Consider the following 17,848-nt stretch of genomic DNA (forward strand, 5'->3'; position numbering starts at 1 on the left):
AGAAAATCCACTTCCCCACACAGTGTTGATTAAAGGTATACTACACTTAATACAGGCTGTATAGAATGGGTGAAAAACCTTGACCCGAAAACACTACAAACAATCACGCGGGGTCACATTTCTCATCCATAATACAGCAATTAGGTGCATACCACAAAGCAAAGGATTGTTTTCAATGTAAAGGCACAAACGACATCTCTGAATAATCTGCCACTTATTTGAAAATACAATAAAAGTTTTTATACAAAAAATGGATACCAGAGATCCACCGTTTTAATAGAAGAATATGGGTATCTTCAAAAGATTCATTCAGCAAAATCATAGCTTGGGCTATGAGCAATTTATATACTGGGAAGGCACCACAAAACCCTATATAAATGGCACTCACAAGAAAAAAACAAAAAGAAACCACAAAAAAACACATGTCCAGTATCTGGTCAGCACTCACCCAGCTCATGCTAGCTGTTAACGCAAAGCTTTGCTACCCAAGTGAAAGCTGTGAAAGCTACCTAACAATCTTAAATGTGTGTGAGGAAGCGTGCATGTGTTTGTGAGATTAACAGATTATTTTGCTTTTATGGGTAATTTTTGGTTTTCTGTTCTAATTCGTTACCTATACCTTTTATGCAAAGAAGAATCTAATTTTAAATGGGGAGTGCTGCAAAAATATCAAAGCCTGCCTGTGGCTTTGGTGCGTGCTATTTGTGCCATGCCTCCCAGGAGCGAAGACCACTTTATGGATAACGTTTGTCAATGTGACTCCCCGTTTTCACATCTGTAACATCTGTAGGTGACTAGTGGATGACTAGGTCAACACTGACAAAAAACATCAAAATACAGGTGTCCAAGACTGTACCTGTGGAGTCTGTGGTCCGCCTGATGGGGTGGAACCTGGAGGAGTGGCCGGCACAGCATTAAGCACGAACCTTGGCCTTATTTGCAATGCACCTCGGGCCATAGCTGCTGCACTCATCTTGGAAGTCAGATGGACATCAGACAAAAGTAATTGCAAATGAGAAATGTGGCGCAGAGGCAGAATGCAGATGGGTATGTGCAACCATGTAGGAGCAAGCAGCAAAAGGCATAAATCCTCAACATCTTCTCTGGAAGAGGACAATCTCTTATGGGAACAAGCAACAAGGAGGGAGACAACTACAGAGGAAGAAGCAATGACAAAAACATGGGAGAACAGTGAGAAGGAAGGAGCACATGCATGACAAACAAGTGGGACCACTAAAAGAGGAACATTCACATGCTTTAGTGGCAATGTGGACTAACCATGAGGAGGCAGGAACATGTGCATGAGTCAACACATGGGATAGCCAGAAATAGAAAGGTTTGTGTTCACCAAGTGGCAATCTGGGAGAACCACAAAAAGAACTAAATACATACATGAAGAACACGAATGGAAGATCATCATGGAAATGTAGGATTATCAGTCAGCAGTAATGATGACGTCAAACTTTAGAGAAAGGAAAACATGCTCTTAGTCATGAATGTGCAAAGGCATTTGAAAGGATGCAAAGGAGATCACCATGAGGGAAAATAATAGAGGCACAGGAGATGAGTGACAACAGAAAGCAGCATCCATGCTGTCTATCAGGAATAATGGCCCACGGTGAAAGAATCACAAGAAGGGTCATTTGTAACCAGTCAGAATTTAAATGATGAGATCTATAAAGAGAAATGCTGGCATGCCAACATCAAGGCGTGGGCCACAGAGAACCAGAGTGAGGGATAAAATAAAAGGACGTGAGCAGCAAATAACTTAACACTTAGATTGCCTCTAAAATGGAGCATTTGAAATGCCTACAGCAAGGAATCAACTAGTAAAGAGAGAACTGATGAGAAGCTAAATCAGTAAAGGGTGAATGATAAAAGAAGAGGTTCTTGTTCAATTTAACAGGGACGCCCAGAACAAAGGTCCAAACAGAAATGTAGTCTGTAGAGATATGCATCGCATGGTCAGGAAAAGGAAACTATGACTGGAACCTTAAAGAATTATTTCATTTTCAGCATTTAAGCCTGAGTACAAATGTGCTCAATTTAAAAAAAATAATAATCTGACAAATCAACTGACTGAATAATAGGCCATAAAACATTTAAACTCCAATTATCAAATATTAAAATTCCAGCTTGGTTGACCATCGTACTTTCCTCTCAGGTTGCAGAAGTTAATCTAAACTGTTGCCTATGAAGTTAATAATCTGGGAAGTGCCTTTTAACCAGCGTCTACATAGGGCTCTAGTACATCACCCAGTGCCAATTCAGGTGTTTTAATTCTGTGCGATCCGTAAAGGATCATTAATACCTTTTCAGCCTTGGCACCGAGCCACCTTTGTTAGGCTAGAGACAAAACTTAGACGAAAAGACAGACACAGAATTCAAAACGTCTCATTGTTTTGAAAAGGAATTCTGAAACATCTAAAACTTTAGTTAAATGTACTATTTTATATGAGCTTTGTAGAATAGCTGTTGCAAAACAGTCATGCCTGGGATGCTCTCTTAAATTTTGCCAGCAGAGCACAAAAAACTCTCTGCTCCCCTCAAATGGTGAAGTTTAACTAGGTTACTTTGAAAAGTTGTGCTTGGAAAAACAATCGTTTGAAGATGATATCCAGTTGTGCATTCTATATTTGATGAGTCTCTAGGATCTATACAGTGCAATTGTATTGCATTCAATGTCAGGACCGGTAGCTTCAGATTATGCTTTTCTTTCTTTTTTATTTTTCTCAGCAGCCAACAACAAATAGTACAAAAAGGATTCAACTCCCATGAGTCCAAGCAACGTGAGCAGAAAAGAGAGTCCACCGATCACATCTCAGGCCCCAAATAAAGACCTTCAAGTTCAAGTAAAAGCACTTCCTCTTTGCTTCTCAGCAGCCAAATCTGTGCTTTTCCTGAAGGATGACTTATTAGTTTAGGCGTTGATATTGTGTCCATTTTGCATGTGTACATTGAAAGGAGATGCCTTCCTTGGCATGGTTACCCCCTAACCTTTTGGCTTTTGTTGATGTCAGTTATGATTGAAAGTGTGCTGGGACCCTGCTAACCAGGCCCCAGCACCAGTGTTCTTTCCCTAAACTGTACCTTTGTTCCCACAATTGGCACAGCCCTGGCACACAGGTAAGTTCCTTGTAAATGGTACCCCTAGTACCAAGGGCCCTGATGCCAGGGAAGGTCTCTAAGGGCTGCAGCATGTCTTATGCCACCCTGGGGACCCCTCACTCAGCACATGCACACTGCCTCACAGCTTGTGTGTGCTGGTGGGGAGAAAATGACTATTTCGACATGGCACTCCCCTCAGAGTGCCATGCCCACCCCTCACTGCCTGTGGCATAGTTAAGTCACCCCTCTAGCAGGCCTTACAGCCCTAAGGCAGGGTGCACTATACAACAGGTGAGGGCATAAGTGCATGAGCACTATGCCCCTACAGTGTCTAAGCAAAACCTTAGACATTTTAAGTGCAGGGTAGCCATAAAGAGTATATGGTCTGGGAGTTTGTCAAACACGGCGGATGCAGTGGTGACTTCAGGTGTCGAGTTTTGGAAGTTCCAAAGGCTTCAGAGTTCCTTCTATGGAGTTTGTTTGAGAACAGGTCCACTGATCAAGGGAGGTCCGAGTCTTTTTTGCAAGCATGCAGTCCTCCTGGGTTTCTGGAGTCATAGCTACAGGACGAGTTGACTTTGGTGCAGATTTTGACGAGGGATGCAGACAGGCCAGCGGGGTTGGTACCAGGTCAGCTTCTTGTTTTCTCATCTTCTGCTGTTGCAGCTCTTCGGTGGCCTTGGTCTGCTTAAGTGGTTAGCATCTACTTCTCTGGTGCCAGGGGCTCCCATAAATACTGAGTTTAGGGGTGCTAGGGGTTTGTAGGGTAGTAGCCAATGGGCTACTGACCCCTGGGGTCACTACATCCTCTGTATGACCACTTCTAGTGGAAAGTGGGCATAACCCTGTCCCAGAATTCCTTGGTATGCCAACTCAAAGACAGTACCTCTGAAAAATTGTGTTAACCTTGCAGTAGCCCATCTTAGAGGCGGTACTAGCCTGGAGGTGGCACGCCTACCTGACTACTTAATATTCCTGCCTGTCCAGGTGCCAAACGGACTCTGAACGGGGGGTAGCTTCCTCGCCTGTGAGGGAATCCAGATTCGCATTTCAAATGCAGCAGCCAGCCCTTTGAGGATTTCCACCTTAGAAAAGCTCATCAGCAGGTCATTCTGTGCGAGGAGGTGTTACACCCTCTTCCCGGACAGGTTTTGTTCTGGGCCTCCTGAGAGCAGAAGACTCTCACCCTAGGGGTCCAAAACAGTGTCTTGGGAGGCAGGCTGGCAGAAACTGGTCAGTGAGCACACCAGAGGCTGGTGGTAAATCCAACACTGGCCCCAGTGCCTGTTTGATACCAGACATCCCTATCTTTAGTGCAGCCATCAGGTAGCTGGGAAACTCTTGTTGAACAGTGTCCAGCACATGCTTTTAAAATGGCTTTCCTGGTCTCTTACTATGTCTAGAATTGACAAAGACATAGCAGGAGCATAAACTCTTTAGTACTCAAGCCCCTAAGTACTAGGGGTACCACTTACCAGGAACTTACAGAGGGTTCCAAAGATTCTGTTAATTGGGGAAACAACTGTGCAGTTTTGGGAAAGAGAGCTGGCATTGGGTACCTGGTCTTCAATTGAAATCACATCAGATACCTGGCAAAAAAGTGTGTGGGGGGGAGGGTAACCATGTAAAAGAGAGGCAATTTCCTACACTGGGTTTACCCTGCAGATTTTTCAGGAGCTCCCATCAGAGAGGATAGGGATGATGGGGAAGATTTAGGTGACTCATGTGAAGAGGACAACCATTCCAATAACAAGCCGGGTCCTACTAGACCTTGGAGACTGGAAGGGGGTCTAAACGTCCCAGGTTGGATAATCCTACTAATAATGGGGTTTCTGGGGTCCTAGATTTGGAAGGCATATTTGATCTAGATGATTTTAATTATCTTGGGTCTTTGGACTGGATTCCAGCACCTTTAGTTGTCCAGTATGTGGCTAACAGAAGGCTTTAGCTAAAGAGGTTAGGGGCCCCCTTCAGGCGGAGTGCCCTCACCCATGCCTGGACAGAAATGTTGCTCTAATACCCAAAACTGACGGCAAAATGGCCACGTGTCACCTAATTCATGAGGGACCCTAAAAAGGGATAGATCGTTACGGGAGAAACTGCCAGGAGAAGTTACATGATGTACTAGGCCCACTAACAAAATTATTAGACAAGGCTGAGGTGCCCAAAGAGACCGGCAACCTTATTTCTCCAGGTCTCGTCTGGCTGGGCTCAGAGGACCAGATGCTTTCCAGAGAAGGCAAACTGTGCCCTCTCATCTGAACGCAGATGCTCTCTCCTGATCAAAACCTACCTAAAATTGGGAGAAATGGCTGCTTTGAAGGCTGTGCCAGTGGCTGATGGGGGCCTTTTAGGCGACACTTCCATTAAGGAGTTAACTTAGTTTGTCAAATCTTTTTCATCCCTGGATGAGGCCCAAGAGTCCATGAAACAAGTTTTCAACAAGCATGTTTTTGGAGAGGCCGGCAGAGGGAGAAGGTGCTTATCCGGGTGTACTTCAACAACCTCGCATTGATACCTACCCAGATGGTGTCAGTAACAACAGTTCCAATACCAGGGCCAGAAACAGTTCAGAGGCTTCTTTCCAACCTGTGGCAGAGGTCATGGTAGAGGAAGCGTCCGTGAAGAAACAAAAGTCCCTGGCAGGGCTTCAGGTAAGCAATACTCTTTCTTCCCAAAAATAGGTAGGAGGTTGTCTGGGTCTTTTTTTACCACGTCTGGTGGGAGATAACAGGAGATATGTGGGTCTTGCAAACCATCTAAGGTTTCCACATCAAGTTTTACTGGACCTTTGTGCACATCAATCCCCCAAAGCTGATTGTCCACTTTTCCGCAGACTGAAGCTTAATTGCTCTTGATGCAAGATCCCTCTTAGACAAAGGAGATATAGTACCAACTTATCTATACCCTTAGGGTTTTCTCTGCAATCTTTTCCTGGTGGAAAAAAAAAGACAAGGGAATGAGGCCAGTGGTAAACCTATGCAAGTTCAACCAATGCCTGGCCTAAACTCATTTCAAGATGGATGGCGAGGCTCAACCTCAAGGATGCTTACTTCACCATTCCAATCTTTCTACCATATTGCTGGTTCCTGCATTTCATATGGGATGGTCAAGTTTCCTTGTTTACAGCTCTGACCTTCGGGCTATCACTGGTGCCATGGTGCTTCATCAGGATTATGCGTCTGGTGGTTCAAGAGCCCCATTCCAGGAGTGTCAGAATGATCATTTATCTGGGGGAGGGGGGATCTCCTGCATCAGGGCAGCAAGTCTTTTCAACAGTTGGGGATGGCATGTTCCCTGCAGCAATCTCTAAGCTTCATCAACATGCAAAAATCAGATTTCACAACCTTGCAGGTATCCTTAGATTTAGTCCAACAGATCCTAAAGCTCTCTCAAAAAAAACTATCCTTTATCAGGAAAGAACTGAGACACACACAAAGGAATTTATCTTCCTTCAGTACCTAGCATGCATTGTAGGTCTCTTAGCATATCGATTCAGGTGACCTTTCCAGGTCCCCTGCAATACAGGCCTCTGCACAGGTTGAAAGCAGCTCATCTAAGGAGGAGGTTACCTTACTTGGTGCTGGTTTGGCTCTCAAAGGAGGCAAGGACGGGGATGCAGTGGTGGCTAGGCCCCATGACGGTCTAGAATGGCAGAGCCATCTTTGGGTCAGTGCCAGACATTTTATTCAAATCAGACCCAGTTTTGCAGGCTGGGGTGCACGATTTGGAGAAATCACCAGAGGAGGCCCTTGGTCAGACCAGGAGAGAGGTCTGCATATTCACTTCTTAGTTTCTTGCAGGCTCCTTTGCGGTTCAGTTGCTAACAAGGGACAAGGTACTGTGTTCCATCCTCTTGAAAATGGATAAGGTATCGGCAGTTTGGTACATCAATCACCTTGAGGGACAGTCAAGAGCACTGGCGGAGCTCATGAAGAGTTTCTTTCATCGCTGTTAAGACAGGAAGATAGGGGTCAGACCAGAAAACCTCCCAGGAAAACTGAATCGCATTATGAATTTGAATTTGAGATATCTGAAGTATTTCAGTGCATGGAAGCTGGACCTGACTTTGTTCAGAATGATCATGGACAGATAAGAATCCTTGTGAAGTGGATCTATCTGTGTCACACCTGGATCATCAGTTCCCATCCTTCTTCACTTTGCAACTGGAACCCTTGGCAGAGCACCAGGACTAGTATTCGGTCAGTCCATTACCTGGTATTTCTGGCTCACCCTAAACTCTGTGTAGTGCACTGTATTAAACTGTGAGTAGCTCACAGAGGAATACAGACCGCCAGTATTAGTCAGTTGCTAATTTCTCAGAAGAATCTTTCAAACCGGTTTTCTCCCCCACAATAGCCAGGTGGGACCGCTGGGTGATGTCGGAGGCGGGTATAGATACCTTATTTTTGGAGCTCTTTCGCCAAGAGGGACAATGGTGTCTAAAGCTTTTGTAATTAGGAGTCAGTCAGAAGACATCCTCAAGACAGCGGTCTGGTCCCCAGACTCAACGTTTAAAAAGCTTTACTTTAAGCCAGTCATGATTATGAGAACAATGATGGTAAGTAAACTTTGAACAAGCATAATCTGAAGGTTCCGGTTCTGACAAAGATGGAAAGATTTCCTAGGTAATGTGAAGGAAAGTTTGTTCTATTAAGGACACAGAGGCAAAGATTATTCCTCCCAATCTTGCCTGAGGAGTATCGGGCTCACTTACAACAACCCCCCCGGGATTTATGGTCCTAAAGGAGAGCTGGAATTAGTATGTCTTCATTCTGACTTCGTATATATGGTTAGTTCATGCTCTCTGAGGTAATGCTTAATTTTAGGATGTTAAGAGTTGTGATATACTGCTTTCAGTTACATTATTGCTCATTGGATAACAACGTTTTTCTTTCACAAGATTAATAACCAGAAACAAGATTTCCAAAAAACAAAATGTGTATCTGGAGTATGAAGAAAGAGGGAGTGCTTTTCCTTGAGGATGGCTTTATCCAGGGTCTGAGATGTCTGATTGGTGGATGCTTTGTTTTCTGCTCAAATTGCTTGGACTCATTGGAGTTAAATGTCTTTTGCAGTGCTGTAGTGGTCAATGTTGGCTGCTGAGATAAATAAATTAAGAAAGAAAAGCATATTATTGCCTCCGCGTCCTTAACAGAATTGAAACTTTTCTCCATATTAGCTAGGAAATTGTTCACTATATATGAACAAAGAAAACCCACAAGCCACAAGGTACAATTCCTCCTTGCAAATACTGTCTTATGGACAATAGAATGAAGGAAAAACATGCTTTATGCTCCTTATGTTGAAACGTTACCAGAAACAGAAAACCCTAATGATACAAATGAAATTAAAACAAGTTTTTAAACAAACCATGTTAAGAGACTACAAAAAACAACCTGTGGCAATTGTCTGCTGCTCTTCACATACTAGCGAGGTGTAATAGATTTGGTGTATCTGGAAGTGAATAGCTCACTGCAATTTCATTATGTATACTAAAAAATGGATTGTAGTCACTCACAAACGTCTCTAAAAAGCCATATTAATTGCTGCTTCTTACAACGGTAGTATGCAAAGAATGTATGATTTTAGGAAGTGAATACAAATCACCAAGGTACAAGTAGGCGTGTTTTTGTACTCAGAAAAAATCTGCACAACCATAAGTCAGGTTTGTACCAAGTTTCAAGAGGAATGGACTGCATGTTTGTGTAATAACAGACCTTCTTGTGCTGAAAGTATGAAATGACTGCGCAGGGGGCTCTTGCTTGCTTGTCCTATGGAGACCAGGCTGGCTGCCATGCACAAAATGAGGCTTCCAGTGCCTGGTGTTCGTTGTCAGGGAGCAAAAGCAGGCCAGAACACCAAGATATCTACAAACAAGACATCCAGCCCACGAGGATCAATTCTGGACACCCCTACTCCAAAGGACAGGTGCCCTGAGGATGTGGAACCGGTAGAGAAATCATGAAACAGACAACATTAAACAAATTTACCCAAATGCTGGGCTTGGGAAAGAAAGGCTCTATTGGGGCCAAAGTCCACATAGTAGCCCATGCAAAGGGGGAATGGCAGCATCTTTTTGTAAAACAATGGTAAAGTAGCTTGACCAAAAATTGGTTATTGAAAGGTTAGAGACAAACATAAAACGACCAAACTACATGTATACATCTTAAAGATCTGGCAGAAAAAGACAAAAGCAAATTGCATGCAAACAAAAGTTCACACTGTTTGTACAGAGGCAATAACTGCATATGCCACAAAAGCAACTTGTTAATGTCAAAAATATTGCTACACACCACAGTGAAAAACAAAGAAGGATTTTACTGGCATAAAAAATAACCTCCTTGATCACATATGTCGCTCCAACCCCTGCCTCCCAATCACCACCACCCTCTGTTGGACTACTATTCCTTTTAAAACTGACCTGCACCTCCAGCTAAAAAAGCATTCTTGGTAGCTTCAGGTGCAAAGATGGTGGCTCCTGTGTTGGGTTCAGCAAATGTAGTAAGACATGTTCCAAATGGCTGGTCATGCTCTTTGATAGTAGGACATATGTACTGTCCCCAGAAAATAGTGGCTGAGCATTACAGAAATCTGAGTCCGAGCCAGAAAGAATCTCCTGGTAGAGGCCAGATGCATGAAGTGTCCTGCTTCTATGCAATAGAGATGAGAGAACAAAACTGAGTAACTTAGATTCTACAAAATAGAAACGCTGGCTCTAAAGTGCCCAACACTATACAAAGATGCAGCCTATGTGAAAACAGGAGGCTTCAACTTCAGGGTCAATGTGTAGGTAAAAAGGTTCGCAAAGCGTGAAAAGCTTAAACAATATGTCTGAAGGCCAGTAAGCTGAAGTCAAGGAAAAGAGAAATAAACCAATAATCACATATGATACGTCTTATTAAGGAACTGATGAATTTATTACAACAAGATTTGATGATCTGCATTCATCAAGAACAGCTGTATTACCTCATCCTAGAAGGAGTCCTGACCATCTGTTGTCCAATAAAGTCCAGGGCCATGCCAAACAGCAGGGCTAAATTAAACCTACTTCCCTAGGGCTATTACACTTCGCACCAAGATAGGCATGTCAGCAGGGAAGGAGAGGTTGATGTAATACACCAAAGGAGCCTGTTTTTCAGATAATGGTCGGCTCTTGAGCTTTTTTCTTTTCATCAGCTGCAAATGTCATACCCATAACCTAACCTTTTCCTCCAAACGTACCATCACATGGCTGACCTGCCATCGGCCAACAAGGAAACAAACTGCCCTTCTAATCAGTCTCATACAACTGACAGATTACTTATCAGTTAGATCATTCACTCTTATAGTGCTGAGAGTACCTCAATGTTATTTCGCATACTACTGCCCCAAACTGCACATATATTTATATGGCATGTCCTTGGTCCAGATGCTCATAGGTCCTACTCACACCAAGGCTCATACGCTTGACAACCGTTGTGTGCAACAATGTTAACATTATTGCAAAGTGTATTGTCTGACTATTAATTGCAACCAGGCTAGAAGGAACTTTAAGTTATTGTAGAAAACCAGGATGTTTGCAGGTCCCCCCCCCCCCTCACACTTCTTGCACCCATTTGAACTGCTGGATACTGGTTTTCCACTCCGACAGTCCACAGAAGCCTACTAACCAGGCTCCAGTGTCAGTGTTCTTGTCCCTAAAAACCAAACTGCAACACAATCGGCATACAATTTAGCACCCGTGTAAGTCCCTAGCAAATGGGGCATGGGTACTAAAGAGGGCTCCTATGGGCTGAGCATTCATTATCCCACCCACAGGGACCCCCACACAAATTGATTGCAGATTAACATCACAAAATATGTGAAATGGCACAAACCATTGGGATAATGCGACATTGCACACACCCTGTGTGCAATGATCAAATACACTGCATGTGTTATATACAAATCACCCCTACTGCATGCCTTAAGGTAGAGTGCATTATAAAACATGAGGGCATATCTGCATGAGCAGATATGCCACTGTGATGTCTAGTTCTATTACTAGATATTGCAAGTGAACAGGGAAGCCATCTTAAGGGATGTAGTGTGTACTAGTCATTATGAGTTACCCAGCTAAACGATGGCTTCACTGAAATCTATGGTGTTTGGTATCAAACACATCATCTTAATAAAACCATACCGATGCCAGTATTGGATTTAATATGACATACACCCTGAGGGCACCTTAGAGGTGCCCCCTGAAAATCTACTAGTTCTCTAGTGTGCTGGCTGACTGGTTTCGGCCAGCCTGGCACCATATAAAAGTCTCTGACACCCTAGAGGTGAGAGTCCACACTCTCAGACGCCACAAACAATGCCTGCTCCACAGGATGGTGTTATCACCTCCTAAGCAGGATGGCTAGTAAATCAGCATGTCTGAGCTGGAGGCTTCAAAGCCTCTGCGGCCCTTTGATATGCTACCCTGGCTTCCCCCAGACACAGGGAATGCCACCCCCTGTCTTGAGGCCCATTTGTCACCAGAAAAGATGGGAAATTAGCTATGCAGTAGGCATGTTGCACCACCAGGCTAGTCACACCACTAAGGTAGGCAAGGGTTCCACCTTTTTGTTTTAGGTGCAAATAGGGACTCTGGAACAGGGTTATGCCCTCTCCCACGCAGGATGTGGTCATACAGGGGGTGTAATCACCCCAGAGGTAAGTAGTCTATAGACTAATAACCTACACTCCCCTAAGCACCCCTAAGTTCAGTATTTAGGTGGCCCCCTGACACCAGAAACTCCGATTTGACTTCCTGAGAAACGGAAAAGGAGAAAAGAGCAGTGACCACGAACTTAGTGCAAAACCCTGCCTTACTACTGTAACCCAGACAATTGCAGACCTGGCTCGTCCGAAAGCTGTGCATCCTCTCCAACGGTTGGAGGCCTGCCCAGCACTTTGACAAGCAGTTAGATTCTCCCTTCGGGTGGAGGAGTCACTGGCCTGAAATTGCAGGCACCGATAAGCATCTGCGCAGTCCACAATGTTGCTGGTCATCGGGCCTACCGAGGGAAAAGCACTCCAGAAAAAGGACTTTGTCGCTCTAGTAGGTCAGATCTGTCTCACTACGAGTTTGGTGATGCTAGGACCTCCAGGAGGTGCCGAGCACCAATACCCTGGCTACTGGAGCATTTGCGGCGACCAATGCTTGTTGCATGTCCAGTCCAGACACCACGTTGACACTGACCTACCCACAAGTGACTTCAGGATCCACAAGGGCTTCAATGAGAGTGGCCCTGCTGCCCTGTTTTCTTCTTCTCTTTAGGTCACCAAAGAAAAGTGAGAGCCTCCAATGCAAGTGTCCGTCAGACAAAACACCTCTGCACCCCAGCCCCACAGACCAAATCCAAGCCTACAGATGGTGCACCCTTGCTCCAAAGACTCGGAAGAGCAGAGCCCCTGTTGGGTTCTACCGGGCAAGTGCCCCTAGTCCCCACTTACCGCCTTTTTCTTACAGGTACTTTTCCCTGTTGACTTCAACGTGTAACGTTCAACGCTGCCACCGCTGAAAGACCCTCTCCACCAGGATACACCAGGGCAGATAAACCCAAACTGTTGGTGTTTCCTGGGACCTTGGCCCCTACCTACCTTAAGTCCAGAAGAACAGTTATATAACTTGTTTGCAAGTGATCCTATGCACTGTATGCTTCCCACATAGGATAACCTTGCTGCATTCGAGGCTCATGCCTCAAATCTGACAACTGTGATTTTCTGCTTACCTGTAAACATCTAAAAATGTGTTAAGTACCTACCTGATCTGGTTCCTAAAATATATATAAAATACTTTATTATTTTTCTAAATTGTTCTCGAGCTTCTTCTTGAGTGTGTGTCTCATTTATTGACTGTGTGTTCAGCAAAATGCTTAACACTACCCTCTGATAAGCCTAAACTGCTCACCCATACTACCTTTAGAGAGAGCATTTGGGATTATGAATTTAAGCTCTGTAAGCCACTTAGGGTCGACTGGACTATCTGCATGGTGTACCCCCTACTTTGCTAAACTACCTAGGATAGCCAACTTCCTACAGCTATCAATCCCACCTCACCCAGTACCCTGGCTATTTTCCACCTGTACTCCCAAAACGTTCCATTACAACACTGTCATGACACTATATATTTGGCTCAGCTGATTACAGATCTTGAGTCAGCAATCTTAAACTCGATAATTAACTTAATTATAATTAATATAACTTGGTTTGTTTACCACTCCTTTAACCAACTTTCTCTCTCCACAAAAACAGTGAAAACCCAAGTGCAATCACACCAATCTTTCTGGTTTAATGCCAGTAGTATTTGAAGCCTACATTGACAGTGTTGCAGCTACTTTCAGCATCAAGAGCATACTCAGGTGAAAAGAATAACATGTACAGAGTGGTAACGATCCCACTAGTTAAGAACAAACATAGAAACAACTGGTGTCCAACTGTATACAAATTTTGCTTAGTACCCAAGCCTAAGTAAAAAAGTATAATTCAAGAACTAATGATCAATGAACAAAAACAGAACACATACATCCAGAATTCTTTCAAAATTACAAATACTCCATGGAAGGCGAGGTCATAACAAAATTATTAAAATATTTCAACTGAGTTTACCCTTTACTGTGTTGTAATGTACCACTCTTTCTAGTAGAACTAGTATTTATCTTATTTATATGTAAGTTATATCTTTGGGAACCTATGCCAATAAGAGTACAGTTACGTGTGGCCCACATGTTTGTTACACTCCTTTGCCAGGGAATAACTCCAGATTCTGTGAAAAGTATGCTGCCGGGCATGAGGGTAGGATATCATGTTCTCATACCCTGCCAATGTAATTAACTGAGTCATTCCTCGTAAGTAGGTATTATCTGGGTTTTCCAGTTTCCCAGGACACAAACGTTGGCTACTGCGAATGATGGAGAGAATCATCTCCTTCAATGAGTTGTCATGCCTGGTATTACAGATGTGCCATGGAGTAACACCAGAGATACAGTTCCTGAAAAAAAAATTCTCAGCCTGATTTCATTGTTTAATATATATTTATGTTACAAATTATCTCTGTGCAGTCAACAGTGTGCTCTGGGGTGGAGACTCGCTAATCTGAGTGTGTGGTAACCAGTGCCATTTGTGAAGGAGCTTGTAAAAGCTGAACTTGACGTGGGTCAAGCTCCTATCGTGATTATCTAGTAAAGTTTGTCACTTTCTCCTCATACTCCAAAAAGGTTTACCACTTATGTTTCAGGTCGATACTCCCTTGCTTCGAGAAAAGGTTTTCAATAAATTGGTCCACGTAAACCAGCTAGCACTCCTCTAAACTGACCAAATGTTTTTATGTAGGACCAATTCGGTGATGTTTATGTGTTTAAAAGCTACTGTCCCGTAATATTTCTCAGGCTGTGAGACAACTAAACATGTCTCCATGACTGCGTGTAGGAAGCTGGCCTGGTGTGTGGTGGGTACATATGGTACTTACACCTAATACCAGGTCTAGGTATCCCCGCTCAGTGAAGTGTAGGCAGTGTCTAGAAGCCAGGCTCTCTAGAGATAGCTGTGGATGAGCAGCCAAGGCTTATCTAGGAGACATGCAAAGCTCATGCAATACCACTTCAGTCAGACAGTACTTACACACAAGAAAGAAAATTGGTTGTACAAAAATAAAGGTACTTTATTTTTGGCACACAGTATCAGAAAAACTGTAAAATAGCAATATGCAATAGGAGCCCTAGGGGGAGCCCAAACCATATACTAAGAAAGTGGAATGCGAACACAGAGCCCCCATCTAGGTAAGTAAATCATGTAGAGGGGACCTGGGAGTAATAAACTACACAGGTAAGTAATACAGTACCCCCTAGCGACGATGAATGCAGAAGTAAAACACTGGATTTCCCCAAAACCACCCCAAAGGATGAAAAGAGTAAAATGAAGACACCGAGAACAGCCTGCAAGGAACCAGCTTTGGAAAACCGACGATGGAGACCTATGGAGAGAGCGGACCAAGTCCAGAAGTGTCTGTGGAGTCAAGGGGGGAGTAGGAGATACCACCCACCCAGATGTACCTTTTGGAGTTGGTCGATGAAGAAGGAAGACGGGTCAGCAATGCAGCACAGAAGCTAGAGAGTAGTCCCACGTTGGAAGCTGGATTGTAGATGGGTGTCGGTGAATGGTTTCCACCAACAAGTCTTGGCAAAGGCAAATTTGCAGTTGTAGAAAAAGGTGCTGCCGGGGACCAGCAAGGTCCAGAAGGACTGTACCCAAGAGGGGGAGTCACAGGGGACACTCCACGTCACAGAAGGCCCACAGGAGCAGAGGCAGCATCCACAGGTGTCCCACAGGATAGGGACACAGAAGTCACAGAAGCAGTCCACGCAGCACCACATACGTTTCTCTCACGTCGCCAAAGGATCACGCAACAGTTGCAGGAGGGAGTGCTCGGGGCTGGAGCTACACGTCGCCTGAAGTTCCTCTTGGAGGTGAAGCAAACAAGCCTTGGCAGCTGCAAAGGAAACAGTGCACAGGGTGCTGTCTTGCGTGGAGTGGAAAGGACCTACCGACCACCAAAGTGCGACAGCTGATAGAGAGGATCAAGGGAGACTCTCCAGACCACCACCAGTGATGCAGGACTCACAACACTCAGGATGAGGGGACATCCATGCAGCTGGTCATCAATGCAGCCAGGTACCTGTAGTTACAGGGGAGTGATGCCTTCATCCAAAGGAAGAAACCTTCTTCTCCTGCAGGCAGAAGAGTCGCAGTCTTCTTAGGATGCACATTCGGGGAAATGTTGCAAAGCTGGCAGGAGTTCCGGATACAATTTTATAGAAGAGTCTTCCTCGTGGATCTGCAGCTTATAGGTTTCCTTGATTCCAGTTGCGCGTCCTGAGGCCAGAAGTCGAAGCAGAGATTGCGGGGGAGTCCTGTTGGAATCTTGCAAGCGAATCTGAGGACCCACCCCAGAGGAAGACCCTATTATAGCCTAAAGAGGGGGCTTGGTCATCTAACCAGGTAACTACCTATCAGAGGGTGCCTCTGTCGTCACCTGTCTGGCCACTCATATGCTCCCAGAGTTCCCTGCCAACCTGTAATCATGATGGCAGAACCTGGAAGCCTCTGGAAGACCTGGGGTGGTGATGGACAGGGGAGTGGTCACTCCCCTTTCCATAGTCCAGTTTTGCGCCAGAGCTGGGACTGGGGGTGGGGGTCCCAGAACCAGTGTATACTGGTTTATGCAAGGAGGGCACCAAATGTGCCTGTGGATTGGGGAGGCTACCCTTCCCTAGCCTGTAACACCTATTTCCGAAGGGAGAGGGTGTAACAGCCCTTTCCGAAAGGAAATCCTTTGTTCTGCCTTCCTGGGCTTGAGCTTCTCAAGCAGCAGGAGGGCAGAATCCTGTCTGAGGGGTGGCAGCAGCTGGGCTGCCTGGGAAAACCCTGTAAGACTGGTGGTAGCAATGCTGGGGGTCCTCTAAGGATCACCCAAGTGCATGGAATCATACTTTCAATACTTGCAACATTATTTAGGTATGTTTCCAATATGTTTGATACCAAACACACCCAGGTTCGGAGTTACCATTATGTACCTGGACATAGGTAGTGATCTATGTCCAGTACATATATAAAATGGCGTCCCCACACTCACAAAGTCCAGCAAAATGGAGCTGGAGTTCATGGGAGCACCTCTGCTAGTGCAGGGATGCCCTCACACACAGGTACCTGCACCCTGCCCTCTGGGCTCACAGGGCCTACCATGGGGTGACAGTGTGACCTGGTGCAGTAACCGGGTGCGTGCATCTGGTTCACGCAGACTGCAATGGCAGACCTGCAGAACCCTTTGCATGGGCTCCCTATGGGTAGGAGAATAACTACTGCAGCCCTTCAGGATCCCCTGGGACCCCACCTGGGTACCTTGGTACCATATACTAGGGGACTTACATAGTATGCCAATTGTGGAGAGAAAACGTTACCAGCAACCAAATTTAGAGGAGAGAGCACAGTCACTGGAATCCTGGTTAGCAGGATCCTAGTGAACACAGTCAAACACACTGACAAACAGGCCAAAAGTGGGGGGTAACCACGCTAGAAAGAGGATACTTTCCTACACTGCAGAACAGTCAGGTGCTTTCAGCTAATTTTAGTTAGGTGGTATTCCTATTTTAGATCCTGAAATTATTTTAATGTGCCCTTATGATTCAAGGATTTTAGAGTTTTGATCCCTTTTGAAGACCACTGGTGACAGTTCACAGATTAGCAGCCAATTTTATAAGAGAGCCTGCATGCAAATAACCATTGATACACAGCTTTTCTGTGGCTGCTGTGCCAGGCAGGGGACACAATGTAGAATAGGATTGACGTTTTTAAAACTTCTATTAGTTCACAATACAGTACATTCAGGGGATCATTGCCAGGAAAGAGGTTTTGCTCTATGTTAGCTGTTGTTTTGGGGGGGGCGGAGGAGTATTTTTTATATGCTCTCCAGTCTGTTGGACATATAACAGCAGATCATATGAGGCTCCTGAGGCCCATTGCCATCGTAGACGCATACAGTTTGGAGGCTTTCAACATTGGCTTAGTTTCATATAAAACATTTGATGCCCATGTCCAATGATTTAAGTACTTAAAGTGGTACTTTAAGGTTAGAATGCCAAAGATGTAGATACATTTCGAGTCAATATTGATTTTAATAATTTGCACCTTCTCCCAAAATGAAAGGGTTGAGACCATCTTTTGACATCGAGGGGCA

General features: G+C 44.7%; 1 protein-coding gene across 4 annotated transcripts in view; it reads right to left on the reverse strand.

The window, feature by feature from the left end:
- MED15 (mediator complex subunit 15) overlaps positions 1 to 17,848 on the reverse strand; it is a 411,818-nt gene that overhangs the window by 150,017 nt on the left and 243,953 nt on the right. The window lies entirely within an intron of this gene.

The sequence above is a fragment of the Pleurodeles waltl genome, chromosome 11 (genome assembly GCF_031143425.1).
Source record: "Pleurodeles waltl isolate 20211129_DDA chromosome 11, aPleWal1.hap1.20221129, whole genome shotgun sequence".
Lineage (NCBI taxonomy): Eukaryota > Metazoa > Chordata > Amphibia > Caudata > Salamandridae > Pleurodeles > Pleurodeles waltl.